The sequence below is a fragment of the Lepidochelys kempii genome, chromosome 3 (assembly GCF_965140265.1).
Source record: "Lepidochelys kempii isolate rLepKem1 chromosome 3, rLepKem1.hap2, whole genome shotgun sequence".
Lineage (NCBI taxonomy): Eukaryota > Metazoa > Chordata > Testudines > Cheloniidae > Lepidochelys > Lepidochelys kempii.
The window spans coordinates 97862371-97884530 of NC_133258.1; the positions used below are offsets into that span (position 1 = coordinate 97862371).

Below are 22160 nucleotides of genomic sequence, written 5' to 3' on the forward strand. Positions count from 1 at the left end.
CTTGTAGTTTACTGTGATGGTCTCACGCAGCTTCTGTATCATTGCTCCCTTCATCTACAGTGATTATATCTGCAATTATTATCACCCCAGACAATCCTTCCAGCACTTAGGTGAATCTTCTCTGGGTTTATGCCCATCGGCATGTGCAGCCATTCGTAGCAAACAAGTGGTGTTGCCAAGGTTGTCAGTGTGCTCGACTCATTATCCAAGTTTATGTGCCAAAACCCGTTCTTCATATCATAGACTGTAAAGATTCTGATTTTGAAAAGTTCTAACAAGATCTCATCAATTGTGAGATGGTTTCCCATTTCAATGGTTTGGGATCTATGCAGATGTGTAATTTGCCTAATGGCTTCTTTACCACCACCATGCTGCTTACCCCGGCTCTACTGGCCTCTACAGGCGCCATGATACCCCTGCTCTGCACACTTTTGAGCTCCTTGTGTACTGAATTACATAGTGCCATTGGAATTTCCCTTCGTGGTAAACACACAGGTTCCATTGTGGGGTCTACTTCCAGCCTTCAAGGAACCATTCACCTTTGAAAACATCCCCATGCATTTTCAAAATGGTCTCCACTGTCTATGGGACTCCCCATGCTATTGAAATTCTGACATTGCACCCCGATCAGATCCATGACTTGTACGGCTACATTCCTCAGGAGGTGTGCGTGGTGCTTACCATCCACCACCACAAACTTCAGTTGGTGCTGTCTTCCCCCCCCCCAGGTTAGTTACTATGAAATCACATTTTCCTACAGGCTGCGTTATGCTCTCATTGTACACTATTAGGGTGTTCCTGACCTCTGTAATGGGTCCGTTCGAGTCTAATTCACCCCAAGGATTCACACTGCAGAAGGCCCCGCTATCCAGCTGAAATTGCATGTTATTTCCCGAGTACCATTGTTGTATGCAGGGAAGTTGGCACTGCCTCTTGTTCCTTTCCTGTCCTGACAGCCTGAACCTAATATGCTCTTGGACTCATGATGCCATTACTGCTGTGATGTGCCATCCCCCTCTTGAACAAGTCTGACAATCTTTCCAGGACCTTTCTCTGCTCTTACACACACTGCTATAATAGTTCAACTTGACACGTGCCTTGCAGTGCTGTCCTGGTGCAGAGCATCACTCCTTTTCCACCTCATGCTGTCTTCCACAGTAAATGAATCACACTATGGTTATGAAACATTGGCTACCTGTTCACCTTTGCTGTTGTCTCATGGAATGTACTTTGGGTTACCACCTTTGAAATGGGAAAAAAAGAGAAAAAAACAGCACCCATCCCGCTCCACAAGGCAAGCCCACTGCAATGTCAACCTCCAACCACAAGGCAAATCCACAATGCCCTCCCCTCAACAGTCACTTATAGTATCTAGAGATAACATCTCACATCTCCTCACTCTCGCGTGACTCAAACTCTCTCTCACATGTGTGCGGTACACTTGTATATTTGTGGGCAGCCAGCTGCTGCATTTTCACCAGTTTTGATCTGTTGTCACTTAAACTGTGGAAGTGGGAACACTGCAGCATCTTTAGCTGGACACAGAAACTTTTAACATTAGACATACCAGTGTATTGTGATAATAATGCAAATCTCTAGACCCATATTAAAAAAAAAAACAACCCAGCAGATTAAATTATTTTTCTGGCCACTGGTAAATCCATAAAAAAACAGCCAGGCCGGTCAAATATCGTCCAGGTAGTAACCCTACATGTACTTCAGGGATTGTGTTGTGCCTCCAAGGGCTTTCATCCTCTCTCTCCCACTGCATGACCCAGGTCTAAACATCTGTTTCATTCAAGATCACCTTCCCAGAGCATCTGCTCTTGAAGGTAGTGATCCCAAGTGCTGCAGACTATCCAAATCAGGAAGTCTGTCAAGATCCCAAAATTGCATGCAACAGCCAGTGTGCGAAAGCTGCAATATGGGAGTCTATTCCCTCCCCTTCAGATTGGTCCATTCCTCTGTTCCATATGGCTGAATGCTTTCAGCCTAACTTCACTCATTCCCTGTTTCACTAGTGTCCCACTCATAACAGGTACTGCTTGTACCCTAAATAACTTGCATCTCTGTAAGAGGTAGAGCTAGTTCAAGGAAAGCCAAGTTCAGAATCACACAATGCCTCTGACTAACAAGCGGGGAGACTTTTAGCACAATTTCTCAAGAACATGCAGAACAAGCAACACAAAAAGGGACAACACAGTACAGGATTTGAGCGAACTAACTAGTAAAACAGCTCCCAAATCAAGCAAGGCTTGGATAGACTGCAACTATTTCCTCACTATTTCCTTGAAGACTGAGAATGCTAGATTAGCTATATCTGCAAGATTAAAAGATGGAAACAACACCACCCATAAGCAGTCTATTCACTTATAAAAAACTATGGCCAAGTAACTATGCCTTAAATCCACCAAGCCAAGGGAAAAAATATCAGAGAAAAGAAGAAAAGACAATGTTCAAAAGTAGCATTTCATCTTTGTGGACTTCAAGAAAGATTAACAGAAAAGAGCCAACTGAGAGATTTTTTTTCTTTGCCAAATTCCTCTATTGCTGTAGATTTAAACCAAACTTAAGGACATAAAAGTCCCACTAAAATCTTTTAGAGGAAAGTTTCTGCACATGGGGAGTAATCCATTTTAAATTATTTTTTCTGTATTTAACTATCCTCACTCCACTCCACATGTGAAAAGCAATTAGAAAATAACTAATCACTTCCTCATTGCTGTATTATTTTTTTTAACATCAATTTTCAGGTTCTTGTGACTAAAAGTCAAGCTGAGTGAAGAGGGAAGATGAAAAAGAAGGATGTTACAGTAGTTCATCCTCAAGGAGCACAAAGAGGAGAGCCAACACCATATGTCCAGCCATCTCTCTGCAGACCATCAACAGCCAACAGATCATAAATTGGAACCCCAGATCTGAGCATCTGAGTTGCTGAAAGCTAGCCACCAGGAGGGTATGATATACAATCAGCACTTCCTTTTCATCACTCTTTACCTGTATAAGCTTAGAAGTGCTCTCCCTGTCTGAGAAATTATCATCAAATCTGTCTGTCCCTCTCTTGTATAATACAAGAAGAATTTAGCAGGCCCCAGTGTCTTACAAATAGGGATTGCCCAGAACAGGTTAGCATCATTGAGAAGTCATTTAATATGTTTGCTGCAGATCATTTGGAATGAATGGATCTGTTTTCCTAGCTTGTAAATTATTTATTCCTTAAACAGAAGTGACCCTCTACTAGCTCAGGGTATTAATCTAATTTCTCATGTATTTGAACAGCTAAGAACCTACAGGATTGAAATTTCAAGCCTTCGAATGCAGGTCTGTGCAGCACAATCAAAATTTAATTTTGACTCAGTTCAAAAGAATAACTTGCAAAAGTTCTTTGTTTCCCTTCAAGAGACAACACAACTATTCAGAAAGCTCAGATTTTTAAGATAAACTCATGAACTGTCAGCACAATGCACTCTACACTTCCCCATAATTTTGACTGAGATAATGAAAGTTGATCATCTCAATATAGAAACCTCTGTTAAAAACTTTTCCAAGGCTAACTACATGCTGGCAGGACACTGATTTCCTTCTAGTAAAGAAAACAATAGCTGCACTGTAGTCAGTACAGAAACAGAAGAATGTGTCACAGCCCCATGAATTTCACTATTCTGCAGTGACAGAATTTGAATCCTCCCCTAGGAATAGGAAATGTCTCCTGGCTCATAGCTAGTTGTCGCTGGGCAAAGCAAGGAAAAAGTACTATTTGGGCTTCCATTCACTGTGCCTGGGTTCAGGTACAACCAGCGAAGTGTTGCATCTAACATTTCTTGCTCTAATCCATCACTGAGGACACAATGAGCGACCACAGTCCCTAGGACAGAAGAGAAGATGCTTTCTGCAGTGGAACCACACTGGAGACAGAAACCAAGTAGTAGTGTTTGCAAAATGGTCACATGGACTACATGTGATAAAGGAAGACACCAGAACCCTCAGAGCCTACATGACAATGAAGGAGAAGAGGACTTGCCAAGCAGGACTCAGTGTTGCTGAGGGTTTCTCCTAGGCAGCCAACATAGAGATTATGGAGGATTACGAAAGAATATTTGGAAAGCAACATACTCCCTTCAGACACATATAATGATGCTTTACATCTCCAAAGTACTTCATGAAAAATAATTCATCTAAAGCCCTAGTGAATTAGCTTCATAACTGGCACAGAAGGCAGTGACCTGCCAAATGAGTCTGGAAAGATTCCAGACAGGAGGGTTTGAGCCTCAAGCTCAGTCCACTTGACCACGCTACCTCCCTACATTCTCTATACAACATTTATTGCCTTGTATACTTCTCATTTCATACCCTTTTGATCTGAATAAAAAAAAAATCAGTACAATCTTATTTAAAAGTTATTTTAACATGGCTGTAATTTTTTTTTTTTTTAAAAACAGCCATATAAATTCCCTCCACACTTAAAAAAAAAAAGATAGTGAAAAATCTTCTCCCTAAAATCCCTTTATAATATGATAAATACCTCCAACGGGAAAAATTTAAGTTATGCTATTACTTTCTACAGTTTTATGGGTGTTTTAAAATCATTATTGTTATTTTTTATTCTGGAACCTTGACTATTACATTTGAAAGGTTTTTTGGGTACAATAATATTAATGCACTTTTTTGGAAATTTGAGTTATTTCTTCCACAGAGTAACAATCTTAGTTGGCTTAACAAAGTCACCCTCACCCAAATCTAAAATGATGGAAGGAGAGTGTGCACGGGGAAATAGGGAGAGATTTAGAGTATTTGAAGCACTTATTTTCCTATAAGGGGGCAATCACACTAGTCAACTGAAGATTCCTGTTAGATCCCCATTTGGAGGAAGAAAAGCTTTTGGTCTTCATTTTCAGCCCCAGGCTTATTCACAGTTTACCTCAGAAAAAGATAAAACATTTTAAAAAACACGGTCTAATCTGCTGCTATTTGAAAAGAGATTTCCCAAGAGGAGCTCTCTTTCCCTGGCTGAGAAAGGTAGAAAAGGAAGGACAAAGCAACAAATATAATTGCATGAAAAAGTTTTTAAAAAATAAGACATCCTTAGAAAACATTCCTCAGGCAGCTGGAAGTACACAGTCCTCAGAAGCAAAAGTGCTGAACAAAGCATCTTACCATCGAGAAGTCCATGATCCTTATGCCCAAGTTCCTCTGTTACTATCAATTCTAGGCACACAAGTTTGGTGGCTGAATGGGGTGCAATTTTAAAAGCTTTTAAAAGTGGAAGTTTTTGTTAATGACTCGAAGAGCATCCTTCTATTTAAAAAATAAATGAAGTCTGGTAATCCCACAGCAGAATATATTTAAGCTCTTTTGGCTATTATATCCCAAAGAACCATATATCATGAGCATGAGCTTTCGTGAGCTACAGCTCACGAAAGCTCATGCTCAAATAAATTGGTTAGTCTCTAAGGTGCCACAAGTACTCCTTTTCTTTTTGCGAATACAGACTAACACGGCTGTTACTCTGAAATATATCATGAGTTTACTGTTCTCCACCTACCTACCCCAACTATACATGAAAGACTTCTATGACATAACTTCTTGCACTAATTTCACTGTTTCTCACTGGTGAGAAACTGGTTGAGAAAGAGTTGTGCAGCACTGCCAACTCATGATTTTATTGTGAGTCTTGTGCAGAAGTGGGCAAAAAACAGCCCGCGGGCCACATCCAGTCCGTGGGACCGTTCTGCCGGGCCCTTGAGCTTCTGGCTGGGGAGGCTAGCCCCCAGCCCCTCCCCTACTGTCCCCCCTTGCAGGCAGCCACGCCACCACAAAGGCAGCACGGCCAGCTCTAGCCAGGCGGTGGGACAGGGAGTAGGAGGGTTGGGTAAGGGGCAGGGGGTCAGTCAGGAGACAGGGGGCATTTGGATGGGGCTGAGGTTCTTGGTGGGGGGCAGGTCAGGGGATGGTAGCAGGGGAGGTTGGATAGCTGTGGGAGTCCCTGGGGGCCTGTCAGGGGGCGGAGGTGTGGCTAGTGGTTGGGACAGTCAGGGGACAGGGAACTGGGAGGGTCCCAGGGGGCTTGTCAGTGGGCAGGGGTGTGGATAGAGTTCAGGGCAGCCAGGGGAACAGGGAGCGTTGGATAGGGGGTAGGGTCTGGGGGGGGGTGGTTTGGGGCATGGGGTCCCGTGAGGGGAAGGTCAGAGGACAAGGCGCAGGGGGGTTGGATGGGTCAGGGGTTCTGAGGGGGGAAGTGGGAGGGGGCAGGGGCCAGGCTGTTTGGGGAAAAACAGTCTTCCCTACCTGGCCTACCATACAGTTTTGCACCCTGACGTGGCCCTCGGGCCAAAAAGTTTGCCCACCCCGGTCTTGTGATATTCAGTATTTCTCTTAAAGCTGCAGTGCCTGGAGTCAAGTGATTACATGAGAATCTCAGCTTTCATATAAAACAACAAAGTAAGTTTCTAAATCCCACAAAGTGCAGGTAAAAGCCTGAAAAGTGAACCCTTAAGGCTCAAAAACCATATGATAAATAAGAAAAGCTCAGTTTTTTAACTCCTATTTTAAAGTCAGTTTCATAGTTCTGAGGTGCCCAACTTATTACTTTTTAATGTATATGACTGGCAATACTGGAAGGTTTATTACTTGATTGGCTGACCGATCCTTCTGTATGAGCCCTATACTATTTGTGCTCATGAAGGCTTGAAACATCTACTTACTAGTGATGATTAGAAAACTTTCCCTGGTAAGTGTTGGGGCTGAAGCCATAAGCTTCAGCAGATCTTAACCTTTTGACCCCCCCCCCAAATGAAGTTTCTAGCCCCTAAAGTAAGTTTTCCTGAGTCTAGAGAGAGCTAGCGCCACTGCCTTTGCTATTGCTCATAGAACCCCACTCAAAACCCAGTGAAATCAATAGTAGGGCAATGGAACAGAATGCCTAGGGGGACAGTGGAAGCTCCTTCACTAGAGATTTACAAAAGGAGGCTGGACAGCCATCTGTCTTGAATGGTTTAGACCCAACAAATCCTGCAACTTAGCAGGGGGTTAGACTAGATGACCCTTGCGGTCCCCTTCTAACCGTATGGTTCTATTATTCTAATAAGAATCTGTTCACTGACTTCATGGATCATGCCCATAGTTTAGTAGATTCTGGTCAGACACACTGATGATATTCAGAACCCTGTGGAGAACAATGGAGCAGAAGACTTCAGAGAGATTCCGAGTGAAAGGAAAGGAAAAAGACTTAAACCAGTGGTTCTCAACTTATTTTTCATTGTGGGATGCATATGCTGGACAGCAGCCGTGGTGGAGCTTGTGGGGCTGGACGGCAGCCCTGGACCCCGGAGCTCAGGTGCCTGAATGGCAGCCCCAGACCACCGACACTGCGGGGCCAGGCCGGAGCCTTGACCCTAGACCCTCACCACGAGGGGCGGGCTGGCAGCCCCGACCCCACTGTGCTGGGTGGCGGGGCAGCCTGGGCTCCACCGTGCCAGCCAGCCGGGAACTCAGATCCCGCCACCCGGGCTGGCCTTTAGCACACAGCTAAACTGGGCCGTAGCTGTGTGCTAATTGAGCTGCATGCGGCGGCCATGGGTTGAGAACCGCTGACAAAACTATCCAGTTCACTAAGGGGCATTGGAATGCAGACAGGTAGATCACTTTGTATATGGCTGGTTTATAGCCAGATTTATTTCTTCTTAGGCGATAGCCACTATGTCTTTAAAAAGCCCAAAAGCTATTTCCTTCATGATGCAAGGAACATGCAATGCAAATTGCTGATTGGCACCCCAAGTCCTCCACTGATTTAGCAATCCACAGGCTGACCTGTTCTACCTCTCCAGTGATGGGCCTGGAAGGATAGGAAACTCATGTCCATATGAGCTTTCTCATTGAGGAGCTGCTATTTTTACAGGCAAAGAAACTAAGGTTATTTGCTTTCCTCATCTCTTTTGGAGTGGAGTTTTCAGCATTCAGTGGAGTGGAAGGCCTTCTCTGTTTGTGAGGGTGACATCAACTTAAGCCACACCTTCATTTCTGGGCACTGATTTACACAAGGTCTGCTGCTTTTAGCTGCTGAGCAAAATTTTCTTTTCAACTCTCGTTTATAATCAAGAATGTTATTTGATATTGAATTATTACACTTTCCCCCTGTTTAATGTAAAATACAAACGATTTTGTATTTCTAATAGGCTAAAGTAATTTAAAGCCATCACAGAAGAAATGCTAATATAGTGACATTTTCCTAAGGGAACTTAAGTGGCAAAGTACAATAGTTATTTATATTACAGAAACAAAACAACCATTATCAAGCCACAACTTGTTTCAACCTAGTCTTATCTTCAAACTTATCAGGTTTAATTGTAAATCCTCAGGAAGGTTATGGCAGTGGGTGACATAATTCTCAGTGACCAATCCCTGTTGTCAGTATTTCAGCTTGCCATATTTACAGCAGCATAACTTGATCCTGTAACCATCTTATCAAAAACAATTTAAAAAAACATACTAACCACAAGTACAGCAGGTATCTAGTTTTTGTTTCGTCATTGCTTCAGCCTCTCTTAGTTGCAAAACTAACATGGCTCTTATAATAATTCAAGGTAATTACATCCTTTCACTTTTCCACTGTATTCCCAGAACTGATATTTCAGTTCTCCACAAATAACTACTTCTGGCTAACTACTAAATATCACTTTTTGTCAGTTCCCCACTCCCAGAACCAATATTTTGTTCAAATCATTGCATGCAGCCTAAAATGCAGAAAAGTCAGTCTTTGTAATGGAATGGATGAGTGGGTAACACTGAATTTCAAATCACACAGAAAAGTAATAAGTCCTAAGAAACTAAGCATAATCTTATCAGCCACCAAAGGCAGCAGTCAATATGACTTCACAATAAATTGTTTTAAAATGGTACTTATCTGCATTTCTGTTTTCCGTATTGCATCAAGAGCTGCTGGAGTATTATCACAATCATCATATAACTGCTGGATGGAAATGTTACAGTCTACTCTTGACAGCGTTTAGTGTACAAAAAGGTCTCCTTCCCTTTTGAACACTTATTTTTCCTGGTTCTTTAAGAATCAAATACAAAATGAAATATCTATTATTCAAAACAGACACACGGAAATAACCTACAGCAGCAGATCACAAAATCTGGACTAATAACCAAGACCAGCTTTATCATTTGATACTTCTACAAATAAATCAATTTTAAAAAGTTAGTCTTCATACTGTCTCTGGTATTTATGGTATGTCATTTTTATTTAACTTGCAAGAGAAAAGTGTCCCTGTGGGTATGTTTTTCTTTTGTTTTAAAATGATTTTTAATGTTTTCATTTGTAAAAGACATAGGAGAGCATAGGCAATGACTCTCGAACAGTGTTCCCATATGCATTGTAGTTTTAAAAGTTTTTTTTTTTAAATGCAAAATCAAATTTATGCCCATAGGAACTCAGTGCCTTAGGAACGAGATAAAAATTGATGAGATTTCTTGACTCATGATGCAGTGTCCTGTAGCGTCACAGTTAAAATGAAGGAATGCAAATCCAGATTTTTCTGAGGGCTAGTTTGTAACCCCCCCTTTATTTACACTGATGAACAACTATTCTCAGGAGTAGTGCTACTGAAGTCTGTAAGAACACTTGTGAAAGTAACTACTTATCAGTGCAAGAGGGTTATGATCTGACCGTGAATTTATTGCATCTGCAAGTGACAAAGAATTCCATGTACTGACATTTTATTGTGTAAGAGTTTATTTTATGTATATGAATCATTGCATATGTTCCTCCCATGCTATTGCAATAAATAATAATCTGAATTACTTTTCTATTTCCAGCTGTTCACCCAAGGTTCTTAGCACTATTAGATTTGATGGTATAAGTGAGACTTTGGGCATTTTCATTTCAGAAACCGGTTCAAAAAATCACCATCCTCATTTGTAAAACCCTCTATCGCTCTTCAATTCAGCCTCCCTTCCTGCTCCGTTCCCCTTGCCATATATCTAGCACTGGTCATCTCTCTATCATTCCATACAATGCTAGCGCAGGAGTCTTTCTCCTCTGCAAGCCCTATGCAAAACAGTTTCCTAAAGTTCTCACCTTTGACCATTGTCATTTCATATCTCAGCTGAAAACTTCCCTTCTTCCTAGCTTTTTCTCTCCCCATCTGTTGTCACCTCTGTAAGGATACCAAGCTCTAATGTTTTCAGACATCTTTTACATGGGAGACACTACAGAAAATGGAAGGTGCATTGTAGTCGCTGCTTTATCTTTATAGCTTCAAGGGACAATTAATGGGATTCTACATTTTCTTTTTCCTCAGCAATAACACACTTTTCAACAGAGGAAGCAGGAGAGAAACAGTGAGACTTCTAGATAATAAGCAGGATAGAAAACTCAGTTTGTGCAATCTTTGTTTTCTCCCAAACAGCCTCACAATATGTGAGAGATGGACTGTAAAACAAACTGGACATATGGTATACCACATTAGCACTGGTTTCAGAGTAACAGTCGTGTTAGTCTGTAGTCGCAAAAAGAAAAGGAGTACTTGTGGCACCTTAGAGACTAACCAATTTATTTGAGCATAAGCTTTCGGCATCCGATGAAGTGAGCTGTAGCTCACGAAAACTTATGCTCAAATAAATTGGTTAGTCTCTAAGGTGCCACAAGTACTCCTTTTCTTTTTGCACATTAGCACTGTGAACCCTTTCCTACATGTGGGCACTAGATGTGCTAACTTTGGCATACTTTGCCTTTTTTATCCTGTCACTAGAGTTACTGGAATTTGAAAGAGAGAGAAAGCATACACCACCTGGCCTAATTGAGACTACCCTTGTGATGGTTCTCGGGGTTCCCAGGACTGTGAATCACCTTGTTACCTCTCTGCTTCCATTGAGAGGGAGACTTCCTTGTGCTCAACTGGGTGTCAGCTCCCTGACTCCATAAGCCTGTTAATCACCGAAGCTCTGTGGGCAATGCTAGCCCTTACTTTGAACCCCAGTCCCCAAGACCTCTGAAGTGTTCCCCTGTAATGTCCAGCCCTTTCTCCACTGTACACTCACAGAAAACTGTCAGGTCTGCTGTCCCCAATGGAACAGTGTATACACCAGCTTGTATGATTCAGCTGAGGATCAGCTCCTTACTTAATACCACTGCACCAAGACTGATGATAAACTTGTTTTCACTATAAGTCAAAGATTCAAGACATAGTATGGATAATGGAAGCAAAAGGTTATACACAACAAACTCATAACATGCTTTCTGGAGACTAAACTTCTCTGGCTAACCACCTGTCTAAAGAAGTTTACTGCACCCCAAATGTCCTCTGCAGCACTGGTTGTATTCCCATTTTCATAAACGTAAACATACTGCCCATTTACTTCCTGGGTGCAGGATGATGGGGATGTCGTCTCTGTTCCCCAAAGGTAGACCAGCAACCCTTTGAAGTTTATCTCAAGACAAGGTTCCCCTGTTGTGTGTTGACTTCATATCTTTCTTTTGACTTTGTATGTAAATGTGCCTCCATTGTGTTATCTTCCAATGCTTCATTTACATACCAACAGAAAAACAGGCGAATAAACATCTTTTGTCCGACAGGAAACCTGCTTCTTCAAATTACCTAAGAATGTATTTTCAGAGTACATACATAATTCCTTACATAGTATTAGTACATACATTTCACAAGAATATTAACAACCAGTGTGACCCTGGCTTTTATTTAAGACTTCACATGACACTCTTCGGTTAACCAAAATCTACATACCAAAAGCAAGGTATTCTTGTAAATCCCTTGTCAGTTGGCACAAGGGGTTCATGGGTCACAACCCCAATGCAGAAAAGTCAGAAGGCCTTAGCACACCCACCAAGCAAGAGTACGAAGATACACCTGAATTTTTTTTACATGAGAAATACAATTTAATCATAATAAAACTATATGAAGTGAGGTCTGCTGGACAGAGCACCGGACTAGGACTCAGGAGACTTAGGTTCTAATCCTAGCTCTACCACTGGTCTGCTTAAGAAATGGCAAGGAAAGTGATCTGGAAAACTACAGGCCAGTTAACTACAGGCCGGTTAGTTTGACCTCAGATGCATGCAAGATTCTGGAACAAATGATAAAATACAACATGATTTTACAAAAGGTAGATTATGCCAGACCAACCTGATCCCCTTCTTTGAGAAGGGAACGGATTTTTTAGACAAAGGAAATGCAGTAGATCTAATCTATCTGGATTTCAGTAAGGCATTTGATACAGTTCCACATAGGAAATTATTAGTTAAATTGGAGAAGATGGGGATGAATGTGAGAACTGAAAGGTGGAAAAGGAACTGGTTAAAGGAGAGACTACAATGGGGCATACTGAAAGGTGAACTGTCAGGCTGGAGGGTGGTTACTAATGGAGTTCCTCAGGGATCAGTCTTGGGACCAATATTATTTTACATTTTTTATTTTACATTTTTATTACTGACCTTGGCACAAAAAGTGGAAGTGTGCTAATAAAATTTACAAATGACACCAAGCTGGAAGATATTGCCAATACGGAGGAGGACCAAAATATCACACAAGAAGATCTGGATGACCTTGTAAACTGGAGTAATATAATTGGGGTGAAATTTAATAGTACTAAGTATATGGTCATGCATTTATGGACTAACGACAAGAATTTTTGCTATAAACTGGGGACTTATCAGTTGGAAGTGACAGAGGAGGAGAAAGACCTGGGTGTACTGGTTGATCACAGGATGACTATGAGCCGCTAATGTGATGCAACAGTGAAAAAGGCTAATGCGGTCCTAGGATGCATCAGACAAGGTATTTCCAGTAGAAACAGAGACGTGCTAGTAGCATAATACAAGACACTGGTGAGACCTCAGCTGGAATTCTGGTCTACCATGTTTAAGAAAGATGAATTCAAACTGGAACAGGTGAAGAGAAGGGCTACTAGAATGATCTGAGGAATGGAAAACCTACCTTATGAGAGGAAACTCAAAGACCTTGACTTGCTTAGCCTAACCAAAAGAAGGCTTAGGGGAGATATGATTGAACTCTATAAATACATCAGAGGGATAAATACCGGGGAGGGAGAGGAGCTATTTATGTGAAGCGCCAATGTCAACACAAGAACAAATGGCTATGTACCGGTCATCAGCAAGTTTAGGCTTGAAATTAGAGGAAGGTTTCTAATCATTAGAGGAGTGAAATTCTGGAACAGTTTTTCATGGGAAGCAGTGGGTGCAAAAAAATCCTAAAGACTGAGTTTGCTAAGTTTATGGAAGGGATGGTCTGATGAGACTGCATACAATGGCATGTAGCAGATCTGTGACTGCCAGCAGCAAATATCTCCAGTGTCCAGTGATGGGACACTAGATTGGGAGGGCTCTGAGTTACTACAGAGAATTCTCTCTCACATGTCTAGCTGCTGGGTCTTGCCCACATTCTCAGGGTCTAACCTGTTGCCATATTTGGGGTCAGGAAGGAATTTTACCCCAAATCACACTGTCTGAGACCGGGGAGGGGGGCGTTCGCCATTCTCTGCAGCATAGGGCACAGGTCACTTGCAGATTTAAACTAGAGTAAATGTTGGATTCTGTATAACTTGAAGTCTTTAAACCATGATTTGAGGACTTCAGTAACTCATCCAGAGGTTGGGGTCTATTTACAGGAGTGGGTGCGTGAGGTTATGTGGCCTGCTATGTGTAAGGGGTCAGACTAGACGATCATGATGGTCCCTTTTGTCCTTAAAGTCTATGAGTCTATATCTTAGAAACATAGCAGAATCCTCACTTGCATTTTGCCAAATTTGAGAACTAGGGAATGAATCACTTGAAAGAAAAACTCTAGAGGGTGTGCCAATTATTGAAGGTTTGAAAAGATATCCATCTCTAACTACAACTACTAAAGAAATCAGCTTTAATGGGTTAGCACCTACTACAATCATCTTCTTTCAGTCAGTACTAGATTCATCCCTAGCCATTCACTGGATTACAAAAGACTGAAATTTGTCCTACCTTTATTTGTGATCCCGCAAAATTGATAAAATCCTTCATGGAAAAGGTTCATTAAAGGTGAATTTATGAAGTAACCTCTGTTCAGAACCTTCTTAATTTGAAACATGAGGATGGAAACCTTGCACATCAGCTACAAAACTATGTAAAAATTGGATTTGTTGCAGAAAGCTTATTGGAAACTAGCCAAAAGACCAAGTGATTAACAAGCAAATAAGGGAGTTCAAAATGGAATCCAGTATGTTTTATTTAAGTGAAAACAGTGTCTACACTGCTTATTATTCATCATGTATGTTCTTAGCAGGAATAGCTGGGTTGTGTAGAAAAGGTTTCAGATTATTCTGCCTATATCTTACTTGTAACCTCTAGATTTAAATAAACTGGCAAGGGGAAAGAAAAGATACCTATTCAGGGAATTTCTTGACGGATTAATACCTTATTTTACTTTTTTCACTGACTTTGATAAAGTTCAGTTAATTGAATATGTTCTCCTGACATGGAACCTCTCTCACATAGGTTACGAACACTCAGATCTTTCCCCATCTCTCGAACTGCTACATCTGTATCCTGCCAGCCTGTCTCAAGGCTGACTCCCTTTCATTAATGCACTTCTTCTGACTGATTAGACTTCACCTGATCACCATCTCAGGTCACCATTACTGGAATTTTCTGTTCCTCAGTGAAACCTTTCTAAAAGTTTCTCAAGAATGTGCTTATCAAGAGCAACAATCTATCTAGGTATTTAACTGCACTATGATATCCAAGTTCTGGTTTTAAGACCCTCTCTACACTTACAATCAAACCATGTTAACTGAGCCAATTTTAGACAGTTTCAACATGGGTTCAGCTAACAAGGTTTAAATACTGGTCGCCTGACCTGCTAAGAGAGACCAACAAATAGCAATTAGATGGGTTTGAAAAAAAATAATTAAAAAATAGTAGGGACTTGGCGTGGAAAATGGTTCTGTGTGGTCTGCACAGGGAAGAGTATATTAAGCCATGGTTGGCAGAAACAATGTGGCTTAACTTAACTGCCAGTGTGGTTAGAGAGAGCAAGGACATGGGCAAAATATCCCATTTCTCTTTCCTCTCACACTTTCAGCTAGTACGTTCTTGCTTCCTATTTTTTAGAAATGCTCCTACTGGCTGCATCACTTAAATATATCAAAATCTACTCTTTCACCCCTCCTTTCCCGTTTTTTGCTCAGAACCTTCTTAATTTGAAACATGAGGATGGAAACATTGCACATCAGTTACAAAATGACGTAAAAATTGAATTTGTTGCAGAAAGCTTATGGGAAACGAGCCAAAAGACCAAGTGATTAACGAGCAAATAAGGGAGTTCAAAATGGAATGCACTATGTTTTATTTAAGTGAAAACAGTGTCTACCGAATGGTATTGCTATGTTAGTGCCCACCTCTGAATGCATTGGCCCACTCCATCCACACTGGTAACAACTTTTACTATTTCAGGAGGACTCCTTGTTTCTTACGATCTTTGACAAACCTTTAATGACACTGAAATCACATGGCTTCCGAATCAACTTTCCACCAACCTATTATAATTCTTTTATAATTTTCAGGACTTTAAGAACATAAGGAAAAAAAAATTTCCAGGATCTTTGAGACACTGAAAACTTTATCATTCTTATATATCTCTTCAATATTCAAATGCAGACTGGAACAGTTATTCAAAGCAGGATTCAGAACTGAGCAAAAAGGCAGCAGTTCTCAAAGTTTAGCAACCCAAGGACCCCCATTTTGATTTAAAATTTTTCAGGGATCCTCAAGCCCCCTGCTCAGTCCTCACCCCTCCTCTTCCCTGCCTCTCTCCACTCCCTCCCCCAAACATGCCCCATCCCTGCTCCTCCCCTGCCCTCCCAGCACCTCCTGCACATCGGGAACAGCTGTTCTGTGGTGTGCGGGAGGTGCTGGGAGAGTGAGGGAAGGAGGAGGAAGAGTTGATCAGTGGGGCCCACAGACCCCAGTTTGCGAAACACTGCAATAAGGCATTCTGGGCATAGTAGTTCTTTATCAGTCTGTTAATGGCAATGCACCACCAGTCTTCACTGAAATTATAAGGACCACTATGAAGTACCTTTTGACTATTATAAATTTGTTCACTAACAGTATTAATTTGATAAGGTATTCTTCTAACCTGTTACCACCTCCAATCACTGGGATTCCACAACCTCCCTGAGTAATCTATTCTAATAATTAACTATCCTTATAGTTAGAAAGTTTTTTCCTAATGACAAACCTAAATCTCCCTTGCTGAAAATTAAATCAATTACTTCTTACCCTACCCTCAGTGGACTTAGAGAACAATTGATCACCACCCTCTTTACTGAAGTCTTTAACATATTTGAAGATTTATGTTCGCCCTCAACCTTTGCTTCTCTAAACTAAGCATGCCCAATTCTTTCAACATATCCTCATAGTTCAGGTTTTCCAAACCTTTTATCATCTTTGTTGCTCTCATCAGGACTTTCTCCAACTCTCCCATTCTTAAAGGGGATTGCCAAAACTGGATGCTGTAATCTAGATGAGGCCTCACCATTGCCAAGTAGAGTGCATCAATTATTTCCTGTGTCATACGTAGGACACTCCGGTTAATATACCCCAGAATGACATTTGCCTTTTTCACAATAGCATCATATAGAATCATAGAAATGTAGGGCTGGAAGGGATGTCAAGAAGTCATTAAGACCAGCCTCCTGCACTGAGGCAGGACCAGGTAAACCTAGGCTCTCCATGACAAGTGTTGGTTAAACGATACAACCTCAGAAATTCCTTTCCCTAAAATAGATTTTAAACAAGTCAAGGGTGGCCTTTTTCCATTACAACAGTAACAAAAGTAAACAAAAACCTGTACTTAAAAACCTTCAGTGATGGGGATTCTACAATCTCCCTTGGAAACTTATTCCAGAGTTTAACTACCATTATAATTAGAAAATTTTAAGATATCTAACCTTAATCTACCTTGTTGAATATTAAGGCCATTACTTCTTGTCCTACCTTCAGTGGACACGGAGCACAACTGATCAGTTCTCTTTATAACAGCTTTAACACATCTGAAGACTTATCAGGTCCGCTCTCGGTCCTCTTTTCTCAAGACTAAACATGCCCACTTTGTTTAAACTTTTCTTATGGGTCCGATTTTCTGCCAGTTCTGCACCAGCCTTATAGAGTCATTTAATCTGGCCCATATTTACCTAGTTTGGTTATTATCTACAAGGTGCTTAAAAACTGTTTAATAATTTGTTCCAGTATCTTTCTGGGTATCAAAATTAGGCTGACTTGTCTATAATTCCCCAAGGCCCTACTTTTTCCCCTTTTTGAACATAGATATCATATTTGCCCTTTTCCAGTCCTCTGGGGCCTCACCTGTCCTCAATGGGTTCTTAAAAAGAACTGTTAATGGATCAAAAATTGCTTTGACAAGTTCCTTAAGTACTCTAGGGTGAGCTTCATCAGGCCCTGATGACTTGACTGCATCTAACTCATCTAAATATTCTTTATCCTGTTCTTTCCTATTTGAGCCTGATTTCCTTCCCCTTTGTTGTTAATACAAAACTAAGAGTAAATACTAAACAGGAAGTGTGGTCAGCAAGAGAGAAGGAGAAACAGAAAATGATAGTGCTTGAAGCCCAAAGGCGGAGACACTCTTGAGCAGAGGATGATTCTCATTAACCAAACAGCGGAGAAATCAAGGGAAATTAATATAGAACCCTTAGGGTATGTCTATACGTGCAAGATCAAAAAAAACAAAACCAAAAAAACCCACCCCCATTACCCCTGCGTCAGTGAATCTCACAGCCCGGATATACAGACTCAGGCTTGTGCTATGGAATTAAAAATAATGTAGATGTTCCCACTCAGGCTGGAGCTTGAGCTCCAAGATCCTCCCACCCCCGACCGGATTTCAGAGCCCAAACTCTAGCCTAAAAGAATGCCTATGCTGCTATTTTTGTGCTGTTGTGCAAGCTCAAGTCTGCAGATGTGGGTTCCGAGACACTCTGCCGTGTGTTTTTTTGTTTTTGCAGCGTAGACATGCCCACATACGAAGTTAGACAGAAATAACCAGCTTAACTAGAATAAACTAATGCTTTACAGTAACCCATACGGAAAATGAAAGACAAAACTCCAGAGTGAGTTAAACAATACAACCTCAGAAATTCCTTTCCCTAAAATAGATTTTAGACAAGTCAAGGGTGGCCTTTTTCCATTACAACAGTAACAAAGGTAAACAAAAACTAATGAGTACTGAATTCAAATATGGGCCTTCAATCCCAAAGGATTCTCTAACCAAACAATTCTCCTAGAGAGTTCATCCCCATGTTAAACAGAAAAATGGTTTGTTTGTTTTCCCACTGAATGCATCCAATGAAGTGAGCTGTAGCTCATGAAAGCTTATGCTCAAATAAATTTGTTAGTCTGTAAGGTGCCACAAGTACTCCTTTTCTTTTTAGAAAAATGAAGGTATCTTGCCAGTAGCAAAAGAGATAAATCATATCATTACATAACTTAAGGAATGTCCTAGAGTATAAAACCTACAATTATTACTGGCACTCCTGCTTGAAAGCACCCACAGGAACACAGCCAGATCAGCCAGCCTCCCTTTCATTTCCCAGAGAGTAGTTAGCCAATGGCAATTATGCTTTGGAGAGAGTGCAACAGTTCTTACAAAAATACATCTACTTTTTTCTAAACTACCACTTGCTCGCATGCACGTGGCACAGGAGTGTCAAAAGAGCAGGAGTAGAGCCCTCTTATCTTGCTTTTTATCAGCAACATATTCACTCACCTTATGTGCCCTATAGCTTTAATATAGTTCAGCACTTGGAATGTTGGGGTTTGCCAGAGAACGATACATTCTGCTATATGACTGCAATGGAGGACACTAATTTCTGACAAAGCTTTTGCAGAACTTAAGCATTTCTTCTTTGCCAGTTTTGGAACAGTCACATCATGGTCAACAGAGCACAGCTAAACAATTGAAAGTAAGTGATGAGATTTTTAACAATACACTAAGGAGTGGAAGGAAACTCCTTTCTCAGTCCACTTACAACACCGTCTTTACACTATATAAAATACAAACTTGCTCCATTCCTTGGATTTGGTTTCATTAACAAAGAACACCACTTTATACCAATTTTTGATTCAAAACAATATTTTGCCTCTTACCTCATGACTACTTCCTTTATTTAGTAGCCTTTTGTGAAGGACCTTGTCAAAGGCTGTTTGAAAATCTAAATCAACTATGTCACAATCAGTTTCTCTTTATCCAATACTAAATATGCTCAAAATATTTTAATATATTAGTGAAAAATTTCCTTTTGCAGAAACTGTGCTGAACAGGCCATATTATCAGGATTTCCAGGTCTTTTATTATTCTACCATTAATTATTGTTTCAATCAATTTCCCAGGTATGCAAGCCTTACTGGCCTGTAATTCTCCAGTTCACCCCTTGAGTTTGTTTTAAACATAGTATGTGTCATTAAGAGATGGCTAATGTATTTTATTTATTCATGTGTCTGGGTATCTAAACAACTGATACACATCACTTTTGATACCTACCGTTGACTTCTACTTGACCTTTTGAAGTAAATGGAAATAAATTAAAAAAAAAAAATCAGATATGCAGGTTTGCTTGGATTAAAACTGCACATATTATATACATTTTCCAGTTTATAATCTTTAACAGAAAGTGACTTTGCTTGGGCATCTGTACTAAGCCAGGTTTAGTTTATGACAATGCAATTCTCAAAACAAATGGTTTGCCTTCAATCTTGTTTTAAACATGTGTAGGTTCTTCCTGTACTGCTTACTGAACTCACAAGGGGTGGACAGGCAACCTGTGGAGCTAGTGAACTGCAGCATTGTTGCATAGAATGCAACTGAACAGAAGAGGCATTCATACTGTGCTCTGTAGTACAGCTCAAAATAAAAGCTAACACTGTAAATAACTCTGTATTCTTGAAAGAGCCCTGTTAACCTCAGGACCTCAAAGAAAGCTCTTACAGAAGGACAGAAAAAAATGAATTCTATTCAAAAACAAAAAAACACAGAGTGATACATTATATAATTTCCTACTAAGAATGGAAAAAGCTAGACTGGTTCCAACTGACTGAACCAGAGAACAGCAGGAGAGCAGCAGTTACAGGCCAGGTGCAGTTTATGTACAGATCACAGCAGGCCTACAAAAATATGCACCCAGACCTACTTCTTATTTTTAAATTAAAAATAAGAAAATTGAACAACAATGTATTTTACATTATTTTAACATTACACTGGGGAGCTGGGAGTGGGAGGGACCTTCTCAGTGCAGGATTTTACAGAGATTATATGAAGGCTATAACATAAATGAAGAATGTCTATGGTACCTGTATAAACTCCCAACCACGAATCTCATTGCCAAGCCTGACTACACCGGTATACAAAAACTTGATCACTGCTATAAAAATTACCAATAAATCATCCCTACTTTTAAATAATGTAAAGACTCTTAGAAAAACACCTCCTGCCCCCCACAAACAACTCAAACTATCTGAACTTTGCTTTCATGGCGTTAATAATCTCGTGTTATTTCAACATATTTTGTGGTATAAATACCTTTAAACTTTAAAAAAAAAGAGGGTAAGTAAAACAGCAGTATTAAAAAACAAACCAATAAAAGAGAAACTCATGGCTGTGACTGGCATCTGATGAGATAAAGCATAATGGAACACTCATATATTGTTTAAATATCTATCGAGGTGAAACTAGTCTGACCGTATTTAGGAAATACTGCAATACCTTCCTCTTTGAAAAAGTCTTTCCACACACAATGCTCATAATTCCTACACCACTACCTCTAGACCTCTACCAATCAAAAAATAAGTGGTGGGAGGAGTTGATAAAATCTTTAAAAAAATAATATCAACAAAAATCCTGTTCCTAGCACAGTTTTAACCCTGAAATGGGTGAAGTGCCAGAAACGCCACAGAATCCACTAGGGACTTGTTTATTGCTACAGGTTTTACACAGAAGACACTCAGGTACTATGGTAATGGGCGGCAATACAAAATTCTAAAATTGATATTTAGAAAATGGTGAACACACCACACTTCATATAGATACTGAATGCAATGAATCAGAACAGCTCCTTTGGGGTCTGAGACAGATCTTGTTAAAATCCATAGAAAACTCCCATTGACTTGAATAGGCTTCGGATCAGTCCATTAGAGTATTGCGCAGAGCTCTGACACGGATTGTTTGACGCTTCTTAGCAGATGTAACTAGTTAACGCAATTCCTCCTTACTGCATGGCTGTATTCTTGTGTACATCAGTTTTGTTCTTCACACCATATCCCCGAATAGCCTGAAGCAGCAGCTTCAAGGGACCAGAAGGGCAGCCGTCTCTCAAACTAATCCAACAGAGCCCATTTCTAGTTATTTTAACACCAACAAGGTGAAACAACTTTCAAGGTTAAGCCTAACAGTTTTGACAATGTCCCCTTCCTACTTGTAAATTTGCAACTGAAAGCTATTCTGGAGAACTGGATTCTATTCCTGCCTTTGCCACAGAGTTGCTAAGCAATGCCAATCAAATCACAAACCAAACACACAGGGGTGTTGTGAAAATAAATGCATTAGTGTTTGGGACACGCTTAGATGATGTAGTGATGAGAGCCACAGTAAAGCCCAAGACACAAGTAACAATTCTGTCTTCAAAGCAGAGTTTGAATAGCGTATACTAAAAAAGGCATGGGACCACACTGAAAAATAAGGAGAAAACCAAATATTGAACAGCTACCCATTAAGCAAGCACCATCTATCCTGTGAATTGAACGAGGCAGGCTTCCAACGGGGGAAAAAATTGTTTGTGATCATGTCATTAAAGACTGTATCTTAAAGCCTATGCACAAGGGGGAAGTGGGTTAAGAATGCACAGGAGACCTAACTTCTGAGTACTGGATTTCCAAGTTTAATAGAGTGCTTTTAATGTACGGTTTTGGACATCATACAAAACAGATTCCTTGTGAATTTAAATTTCATGGGAAAAACCTTACCCCAAAAGAAGTGTTGTACTGAATGGGAGAACAACACTTAAAACTGTATGGAAAAGCTCCTTAAATACATCAGGTCTCATGGATGCCACAACCCCACATGTTGGCAGCATTTAACACCATG

General features: G+C 40.5%; 1 protein-coding gene across 9 annotated transcripts in view; it reads right to left on the reverse strand.

Annotated features, from left to right (window-relative positions):
- Positions 1 to 22160, reverse strand: part of PTPRK (protein tyrosine phosphatase receptor type K) — a 583649-nt gene that overhangs the window by 362562 nt on the left and 198927 nt on the right. The window lies entirely within an intron of this gene.